Consider the following 9,399-nt stretch of genomic DNA (forward strand, 5'->3'; position numbering starts at 1 on the left):
GAACACTCCTTAACCCCATACACAAAAATAAAGTAAAAATGGATTAAAGGCCTAAATGTAAGACCGGACAGTATAAAACTCTTAGGGGAAAACATAGGAAGAACACTTTGACATAAATCACAGCAAGATCTTTTTTGACCCACCTTCTACAGTAATGGAAATAAAAACAAAAATAAACAAATGGGACCAAATGAAACTTAAAAGCTTTTGCACAGCAAAGGAAACTACAAACAAGATGAAAAGACAACCCTCAGAATGGGAGAAAATATTTGCAAACAAATCAGTGGACAAAGGATTAATCTCCAAAATATATAAACAGCTCATGCAGCTCAATATTAAAAAAACAAACAACCCAATCCAAAAATGGGCAGAAGACCTCAACAGACATTTCTCCAAAGAGGACATACAGATGGCCAAGAAGCACATGAAAAGCTGCTCAACATCACTAATTATTAGAGAAATGCAAATCAAAACTACAATGAGGTATCACCTCACACCAGTTAGAATGGGCATCATCAGAAAATCTACAAACAAAATGCTGGAGAGGGTGTGGAGAAAAGGGAACCCTCTTGCACTGTTGGTGGGAATGTAAATGGATACAGCCACTATGGAGAACAGGATGGAGGTTCCTTAAAAAACTAAAAACAGAATTACCATATGACCCAGCAATCCCACTACTGAGCATAAACCCAGAGAAAACCGTAATTCAAAAAGACACGTGCACCCCAATGTTCATTGCAGCACTATTTACAACAGCCAGGTCATGGAAGCAATCTAAATGCCCATCGACAGACGAATGGATAAAGAAGCTGTGGTACATATATACAGTGGAATACTACTCAGCCATAAAAAGGAATGAAATTGGGTCATTTGTTGAGACGTGGATGGACCTAGAGACTGTCATACACACTGAAGCAAGTCAGAAAGAGAAAAACAAATATCGTATATTAACGCATATATGTAGAATCTAGAAAAATGGTACAGATCAACTGGCTTACAAGGCAGAAATAGAGACACAGATACAGAGAACAAACGTACGGACACTAAGGAGGGAATGTGGGGGGGATGAATTGGGAGATTGGGATTGACATATATACATTAATATGTATAAAATAGGTAACTAATAAGAAACTGCTGTATAAAAAAAATTTTTTTTAAACTGCATGCTTAGAAAGTGAGGAGACCCTGAAAAACCTCACTAATAAACCTTAATTCTGATAATGTTCACTGTATATTATCATATTAAATACTCACAAAAACCCTGTGGGGTGGTAACTATTCTCTTTTTTAAGATGAAATTGAGGACCATACAGAAAGTTTACCCTAAGCCGCACAGCTGTTAATAACAGAGGGACAGAAAGCTTTCTTAACATGATAAAGTATATTTATTTGCAATCAACAGCCAACTTCCTATTTAAGGGTTGGACACTGGGAAACTCTAATCAAAGAGGGGAATTAAGAATTACAGTTTCTGGGACTTCCCTGGTGGTGCAGTGGATAAGACTCCCCGCTCCCAGTGCAGGGGGCCTGGGTTTGATCCCTGGTCAGGGATCTAGAGCCCACATGCATGCCACAACCAAGAGTTTGCATGCCACAACCAAGAGTTTGCATGCCACAACTAAGGAGCTGGTGAGCCACAGCTAAGGAGCCCACCTGCCACAACTAAGACTTGGTGCAACCAAATAAATAAATAAATAAATATTAACAACAAAACAAAACTAAAATGGCCCTAAATTAACACTTAAAAAAAAAAAGAATTACAGTTTCTTACCAACCTGGAAAAATGAAACTGAACTATATACTAAGTAGCAGAGTGATCATTTCTGGTTAGTGAAATTAAGGGTGATTTTTATTTTCTTAATTCAGGCTGTGCTCCTTACTGGCTGTGTAGCCTTGGGAATGTTGCTAAACCTCTCCATGTTTTGGTTTACTAACTTGCAAAAGATGGATAATTAATAGTGCTCACATCATAAAGTTGTTACAAGGAGTAAATAAACTAATCTATGTCAATGTTTAAAATAGTGCCCAACCTATAAGTATTTAATAAATGCTAATGATTAATATAATTTTAACTTACATTGAGTTTGAGCATATGTCCATATGTTCAAAAGCCATTTGTCCATATGTTTAAAAACCATTTGTAGTTGTCTGTGATTTATGTATCCATGTCCTTAGCTTATTTTCCTATTGACTTATTATCTTATTCATTTGTATGGGCAAGATATGTATGATTTTTGATTCCCTGTTTAGGCTTATCTGTTTTATTAATCTGTTCTACAAAAAATATGTAGTATTTCTATAAAGAGGAAAAGTGTGGACACTAAAACTTGCTGGAAAGACCTTGGAGGGCCTTAGCAGACCTTTTCTTGACTCTACTCATTCCTACATGCACCACAAACTCTTCTGCTAACTCTACCACCATCTCAATGGTTGTTTGTTTGGGAGGCCGACCTACTTTTCAGGACAAAGGGTAAACTCCTTACCAAAGCATTCATGGCCCTTTCTACTTTAAAGGCCCTTCTGCCACTCTAACCAGTGCTCCTGCCATTTTATTCCCTGGACAGGTACACACTCACACACCTCTGCCACTGTTCATGCTGCTTCCTTTGCCTGTAGTAACCTCCCTCCCACCCCTTTTTACTGCCATTTGAACTTCTAGCTTCAGGACCTCCTGAAATGCCCCCTCTTGAGCACTTTCCCAGGCACCAGCCCACCTCCTTCACCTCTCCTCCCCGCCACCCACCAGCCCCAGCTAATCATTCACTCTCCCATGCTTCCTTAGCACTTTGTGCTTACCCCTGTTATAGCACTTGACAGCTTGTGTCATCATTGTCCAAGTGTCTGTCAAACCCTCTAGATCATGAACCACAACAGGCCATGGTTCTTAGATACCTGTGAGCCCCCAAGCCCTAACATAATTCCAGGCAGATAGTAGGTGCTTAATATGTTCTCTGTGAATGCTTATAAGTAGGGTCTGGAGTGTCTGTCCTATAGCTTCAAGTGGACAGCCCAGTTTTTCATGACCTGGAAAGATACTTGTATGATTTGTTTTGTTTTCATTTTTTGTTTGTTTTGTAACATGCTAGCTCCTCTAAAGTGAATAGTGATGGTCCTGTTGAGAGTTCTGAAAAAAGAATGTACAGAGATAGGAGGAGGTGAAGAAAGCAGAAATACTCTGCTTTCATAGGTGGAAAAAACCCATCTACCCAGGAGCATGTGCTTCTGCTAAGGAAGAGTCGAGGCAGCCCTGTCACAGCATGCAGTAGGAAATGGGGGTGCCCTATTAGGCACCTTCCTCACCACAGGAACCTCCATCACATCACCCAGGTCTGCCCTCTGGCCAGAAGCAACATCTGCTTCCTTAGCCTACCCCAAGGCTCAGGCTTTTTTATAGCCAGGGACCCGCTGGGGTTATGAGCCCATTTTAACAAGGCCCACATGGAGACAACATCCTGCATCTACTGTCCTCAGTCAGGACATGTTGCCCAGCTTTTGAGTCCAAGTCCTCCCTCCTCTGAGAAGCCTTTTCTGAGAAGAGCCTACAAATTGCAATGCCTCCTGACTCACTTGGTTGAGTCAATATATTACAATGTAAAAATGGGAATATTTTACATTGTCAGTGTCCTCCAGCCAAAGATCACAAGAACATGCCTGCAGTTGAGCGAGTTGGGTTTATTATTCATTGCAGTGAGGGAGAACACACACCACGGGGGAACCATGTGATGTCTCGATAACAACTGTCAGAAAGAACCTGTTATAGGAGTTGGGGTTTGGTTGAGTTATTTTGGGACGTTTTCAAGGAAACGGGTTTGCTCTAGATTAGATGCCTTTAGATAGCAGGGGCAATTCTGTGATTGGTATTTGAATAAATCTTATCTATAGGGAGAGGAGACTAGAACCAGGATAAGGATGTAATTGGTAAAGAAGTGGTAGACACTCATTTTAGCCAAGAGAGGGGGATTTTTAGTAATGTGTGACCTTCTTTTTGTCCCTGCTTAAACAAAATTAAAGTTGCCTTGTTTTGTCTCCTTTCAACATGGTCTTGGAATGATCATGTCTGATGTTGGTGTCCTATGATATTGTTTATGTCCAGTAGGAAATAAGATGGCCAAAGTTGCATATATAAGATCTGTTTCAACTTCAGATTAAAGGTCAGGAGATTGGTCCTAGTCCTGGCTCCTCCATTAAGTGGCATGGCCTTGGGGAAGCCAGTTAGCAGCTCTAGGCCTTAGTTTCCCAGTTTAAAAAAGAGTGGAGGGCTTCCCTGGTGGCACAGTGGTTGAGAGTCCGCCTGCCGATGCAGGGGACGCGGGTTCGTGCCCCGGTCCAGGAAGATCCCACATGCCGCAGAGCGGCTAGGCCCGTGAGCCATGGCCGCTGAGCCTGTGCGTCCGGAGCCTGTGCTCCGCAACGGGAGAGGCCACAACAGTGAGAGGCCCACGTACCGCAAAAAAAAAAAAAAAAGAGTGGAAAGAGTGGTCTTAAATGTAAAATAGATGGCTAGTGGGAAGCAGCTGTAGAGCACAGGGAGATCAGCTTGGTGCTTTGTGACCACCTAGAGGGGTGGGATAGGGAGGGTGGGAGGGGGACGCAAGAGGGAGGAGATATGGGGATATATGTACATGTATAGCTGATTCACTTTGTTATAAAGCAGAAACTAACACACCACTGTAAAGCAATTATACTCCAATAAAGATGTTAAAAAAATAAAATTAAATAATAAAATTTTTAAAATAAAAAATAGTCTTAGATTCAATATCTAAAGGCATTTCCAGCTCTGAAATTATGGGAGAATATGCGTTTCTCTTGCATCTCTTCTACCTTTATAGAAAGCGCTAAAGGGTACATAGCCACACATCCTTATAGAGCGGAATAATTACATAACATATGGTGTTATAGGTGACCTGTTTAAAAATCAACTAAGATTTTAATCTTAACACCACGTGTCACTATTAATTCCAAATGGATTAAGGAGTATAATGTAAACATTCAGGAGACTTCCAAAAAGAAGAAAGTATAAAATTTATCTCTGGATGAGAAAAGATTTGTAAACTTATGATGTTAAAATGAAGAAAAAGAAATATTACATTTTACAACATGAAAATGAAAAACTACATACTTAGAAATATTAACCAACTTAGAAAGCAAAATCAAACTAAGAAAACATTTTCAACAAATGGTTAATATCCTAAATATTATATAATCCCATCTCATTCCGTCTATCTAACAAACCTTGACTAAAGGTAGGGGATGAACTCTAACTATACAGATGATAAAACCGAGGCCTAGAAATGATAAGTAACTGTTCCAAGATCACATCGGGGGGCAAATGTTAAAACCAACTCTAGACCTCAGATTGGGATTCTGCCTCATTTTTGCTGTCTTTATAGTGAGGATTTTGGACTACAGATTTTTGACATTGCCTTCCAAATTTAAACCAATGATTTATGGCAACACCATGCTCCATTCTTGTGGTGAGACAGAGGGAAAAAAACATTTCAAATTTGGTTTTCCTTTTGGTGAAAGGAAAAAAATCCCTCTTTACCATTATGAGATTAGTATTATTTTCCATAAATATAACATCCAGATATTATTTGCGATGTTTTTTTCCAAAAAATATTTTTAGTGTTACAAATTTTTCTTTTTACAGAATGAGTATAAAATAGCAGTTAATTTCTCCATAACTTTCAGAATTACTTACACTTGACGTCTTGATTACGTGGATCCTGAAATCAATAAAAAGTCTTGGACTGTTGCCTCAGAACCATCCTAGGGAGCCTGTCCTTTTAATGATTGTCATGCTTAGCTCTTAGGAGATGACCTAGTCCTTTAAAAGAAGCATCCTTTTTTTTATTCAGTCTTTAGAGGCTTTAAGTGAATTTGTCTGGGTTCACTACACACCTTCCAGCTCCTTACGTTTACCATTTCTTCAATACTCAGTTCTGACTGCATCCATTTCAATTTTGACTACTCTTTTCCAAGTATCTTTACGTTAAATCGTCCAAATTCTTCTCTTTCTCTTCTTGGGAGGTTTCTACTACTGCTAACGTCTGAGCTATACAACATTTTTATGACCCTGTCCCTACTCACAGGAGCCATTACCAGGTGGAAATTCCCAGGTGGGAACTCCTCACAGTTCACGTGGCCAAGGGTGCCTCCATAAATAATTTTTTGGACAATCATAAAATTAAAAGGACAGGAGCCTTGTGAACCTGAACATAGGGTAAAACCTGAGGCGCCAAAGAACAGGGAGGCGACTGTGAGCAATCCTACAACCGAAGGGCCTTGGTCGTTCACTGGGCACAGGGCACGTCAATCCTCGCTTGTCAGCAAATAAGCTTGGAGCTCGAGACGAGGGGGCACGGCCCACTGTCTACTCTTCCGGCCCCGCCCCCCGCCTGTGGCCTAGAAGAATCTTTCCCTCACGGCCTGGCCTACTGCTATCTGAGGCCCGGCCTCAGTGGGCCACTCCCGGTGTCGGCCCCCTGCCCGCCCTGTCGTGGGGCCTCCTCTGTTGTCCCCTCAGCGGCCTCCCCGTCCGGCAGCCACAGCCCTCAGCCTCCCGTCAGGGCAGCCACCTCAGCGGCCACCGCCTGCGCAATCGACGCCCGCCTGGTAGAGGTAACTGCTCGGTGCCATGTCGGCCACGGGGGATGGAGACCCGGCCCCGGGAGGCCCAGAGGGCCCCGCAGGCGCAGCTGGGGCCCAGACCGAGGCGGCCAGAGCCGGCGACCAGGTGGACCGCGACTCGGAGATTCGCGGGGGCGACACGGCGCCGGGTGCTTGGGGAGGCGCTGGGGAGGCGGCCCTGGAAGGCGGGGGCGCTGAGGAGGACTCGGACATCAGGCCGGCAGAGGAGGAGGAGGAGGAGGTAGAGGAGGAGGAGGAGGAGGAGGCGGCGGCAGGGGGCCAGAACCTCGTGTTAGAAGTGCACCAGTTCCCCGCGGCGAGCTTTCACTTCGTGCTCCTGGAGCTGGCGTACTTACTGCTGCCCCGCGTCCCCTACAACAACCACGTGTTCGTCCCGCCCCCGCCGAGCGAGCGCGAAGCCTTGGCCAGGCTCCCCGAACCCCAGGCGCCCGATGGGCGGGGCCCGCAGCCCAGGAACCCGAGGAGCTCAGCACCCCTGAGGGTGAGCGGCTGGCGGGCGGGTCGGTCGGGAGACACGGGTAGCGAGGGACCCAGGCTCAGAGGGGAGCCTCGGGAGGTGAAGCCGGGAGTCGGGGCCTCCAGGAGCTGAAGGCCATAGGGGCCCAGTAGAAGCCCACCTCCATAACGACCGCTCCAGTTTTGGAGGGGGGAAATAAGCTGCCCTCTGCCAACCCCTGGTAAGAGGTCTGAGATGATCGGTGCCATTTATGAGGCCACAGGTGAAGGTCAGTGGAGGCAGGTGTTCGGGAGGGAGCTTGGGAGGAGATGGAAGAGAAAAGAACAAGCAAACGGCTTTTGGATCCTGGCTTTTAAAAATGTCAAGATTCTTAGAAAGTTGATCCCAATACATTATGAGCTGATACGGGAGCACTTGGTCACGGTGAAATATTCAGGGGGGTGAGGAACCAATGAGCTTCACCACAGATTTTTGTCATCGAGGCAAAACACATTTTTGCAACAGAGTTCTGACCGAAACATACAGAATGCATCAGACCCCGACGATTCTGATCCATTCCCTAAAGAGCCATAAGTAATAAGTAGCACAGGGTGACAGATTTACTGGAAAAAGAGAAATAATGTCACTGTGAAAATGATCAAGCAGGAGAAAAGTGAGGGCCATGGAAGTGTTACAGCAACCAGAAGGAAGGTACCCAGCTACTGTTTTCTTAGTTGCTCCTATCCTTCTGCGTCTCCTAAGGGTAGAGTAGTCTTTTGAATTGGGATTTTTTTTTCTGTGAATGTCTTGTCCCAAAGTCTGTATTATTCACTAAAGAAACAATTTAATACCAGGATGAAAACGCCAGTGAAGAGGCCCGAGGTGCTGAAAGTGAGGGGGAAAGAGAAGTGTAACAAAAAGAACCTGAACCCAGCAGGACAGACCCAGAAAGTCCAGGTAGCTGTGTATAGCTTTGAAAATAACCCAGCGGCTCCCAGGCACTTACCAATTTTGTTTTCGTTTTTTAATTCTCCCAGTGAATTGAGAAAAAATTTGTTTAAAATTAGTTTAACAATTCAAATTTACCTACTCAGAATGTTAATAGAACATTCATGCACCTAGTAATATAAATCAGCAGCAGCAAAAGTAGCTGGGCTGGGCACTAGTGGGGCCTTCATTACTTGGCCACAGAAGTGCAGTCTCCTGTACTAAGAGATGACGACTTTTAGAATCTGACTACTTACAAATAGCAAAACGTTCAGAATTTCAGGTAGGACCACATTTAGTGATTAATACCTAACGATTTGTTCGGTTGTAGATTTTTGTATTTTATGTGACAGTCAAAAGAAGAGCAATTTAGTCACAGTATGACTCTTGTTTATCACTGAATTGGTAATGAAGTCTTAAGGTGTATCTTGTCTTTGAGTATATTTAAGTGATTAACATTTTTTCTGCATTTTCACAGCTGTGTATTTCATGGTAATAGCCTCTTTCTCATATGGTAGATATAGAAACGGAAGGTCTGGGAGAGTAAGGGAGTATCATTTGTGGAATGAGCATAGGCTTTTAAGGTGGAGAGAGTGATTTAAATCCCAGAATCACCTCTCAAGGGGGAAAAAAGCATTTATGGTGTTGGGCAAGAGGGAGACAAGGTTGGTATGATCACATGATTGAAGCCATCGGTTGTACAAGCACCCTGTATCCAAGGTGCAGGTTACAAGAGGAAAACGTGTTGTTCTTCTCTACTTGTTTAGATAGAGCCCTCAAATGCAGCACATACACAAAGGGCTGACCATTTTCTTAGATTTAGAAAGTCTCTGGTGCTGGTTAGTGCTGTATAATTGTTAATTTTCTCTCATTTCATCCTGCAGTTGGGAGGAATGGAAAGAAGATGAAGAAAGAATAAAGGATCTGTTTTTCACGATTTTTAGGTTTTTCATTTTTTCGAAGCCCATGGGAATGTTATTAACACTGATTCCATTCCAAAATTCATCACCCAAAAAGTGATATCCAATAACATATGAGTTTTTTCTCTTACAGTTATTTTTAACTAGAACAAATGCTGTCAGATATGTTTGTTTTAAGTTAATAAACTGAAATGTAGGCAGATTTTATTTACATAAATAATCCTGATTCGAATCTCTTTTACCTTTGACCAATTTTACCTTCATTGAAAGGCATCACTTTCTACCATTTGGTAAGCCTGTTTGAAATTCTTTTATTGCAGCCCAAAATAAATTAAAATTTCAAGTTTAAAACAATTTTTGTGAAGACGGAAATGGAGGTCGAGCCTTTAGAGTTGTGCTATTTAC

At 42.9% G+C, this 9,399-nt stretch overlaps 1 pseudogene; it reads left to right on the top strand.

Moving 5' to 3' along the window:
* The first annotated feature begins 6,629 nt into the window (after window positions 1–6,629).
* LOC101325138 (uncharacterized) lies at window positions 6,630–8,993 on the top strand (annotated as a pseudogene).
* Window positions 8,994–9,399: the final 406 nt, after the last annotated feature.

The sequence above is a fragment of the Tursiops truncatus genome, chromosome X, assembly GCF_011762595.2.
Source record: "Tursiops truncatus isolate mTurTru1 chromosome X, mTurTru1.mat.Y, whole genome shotgun sequence".
Classification (NCBI taxonomy): Eukaryota; Metazoa; Chordata; class Mammalia; order Artiodactyla; family Delphinidae; genus Tursiops; species Tursiops truncatus.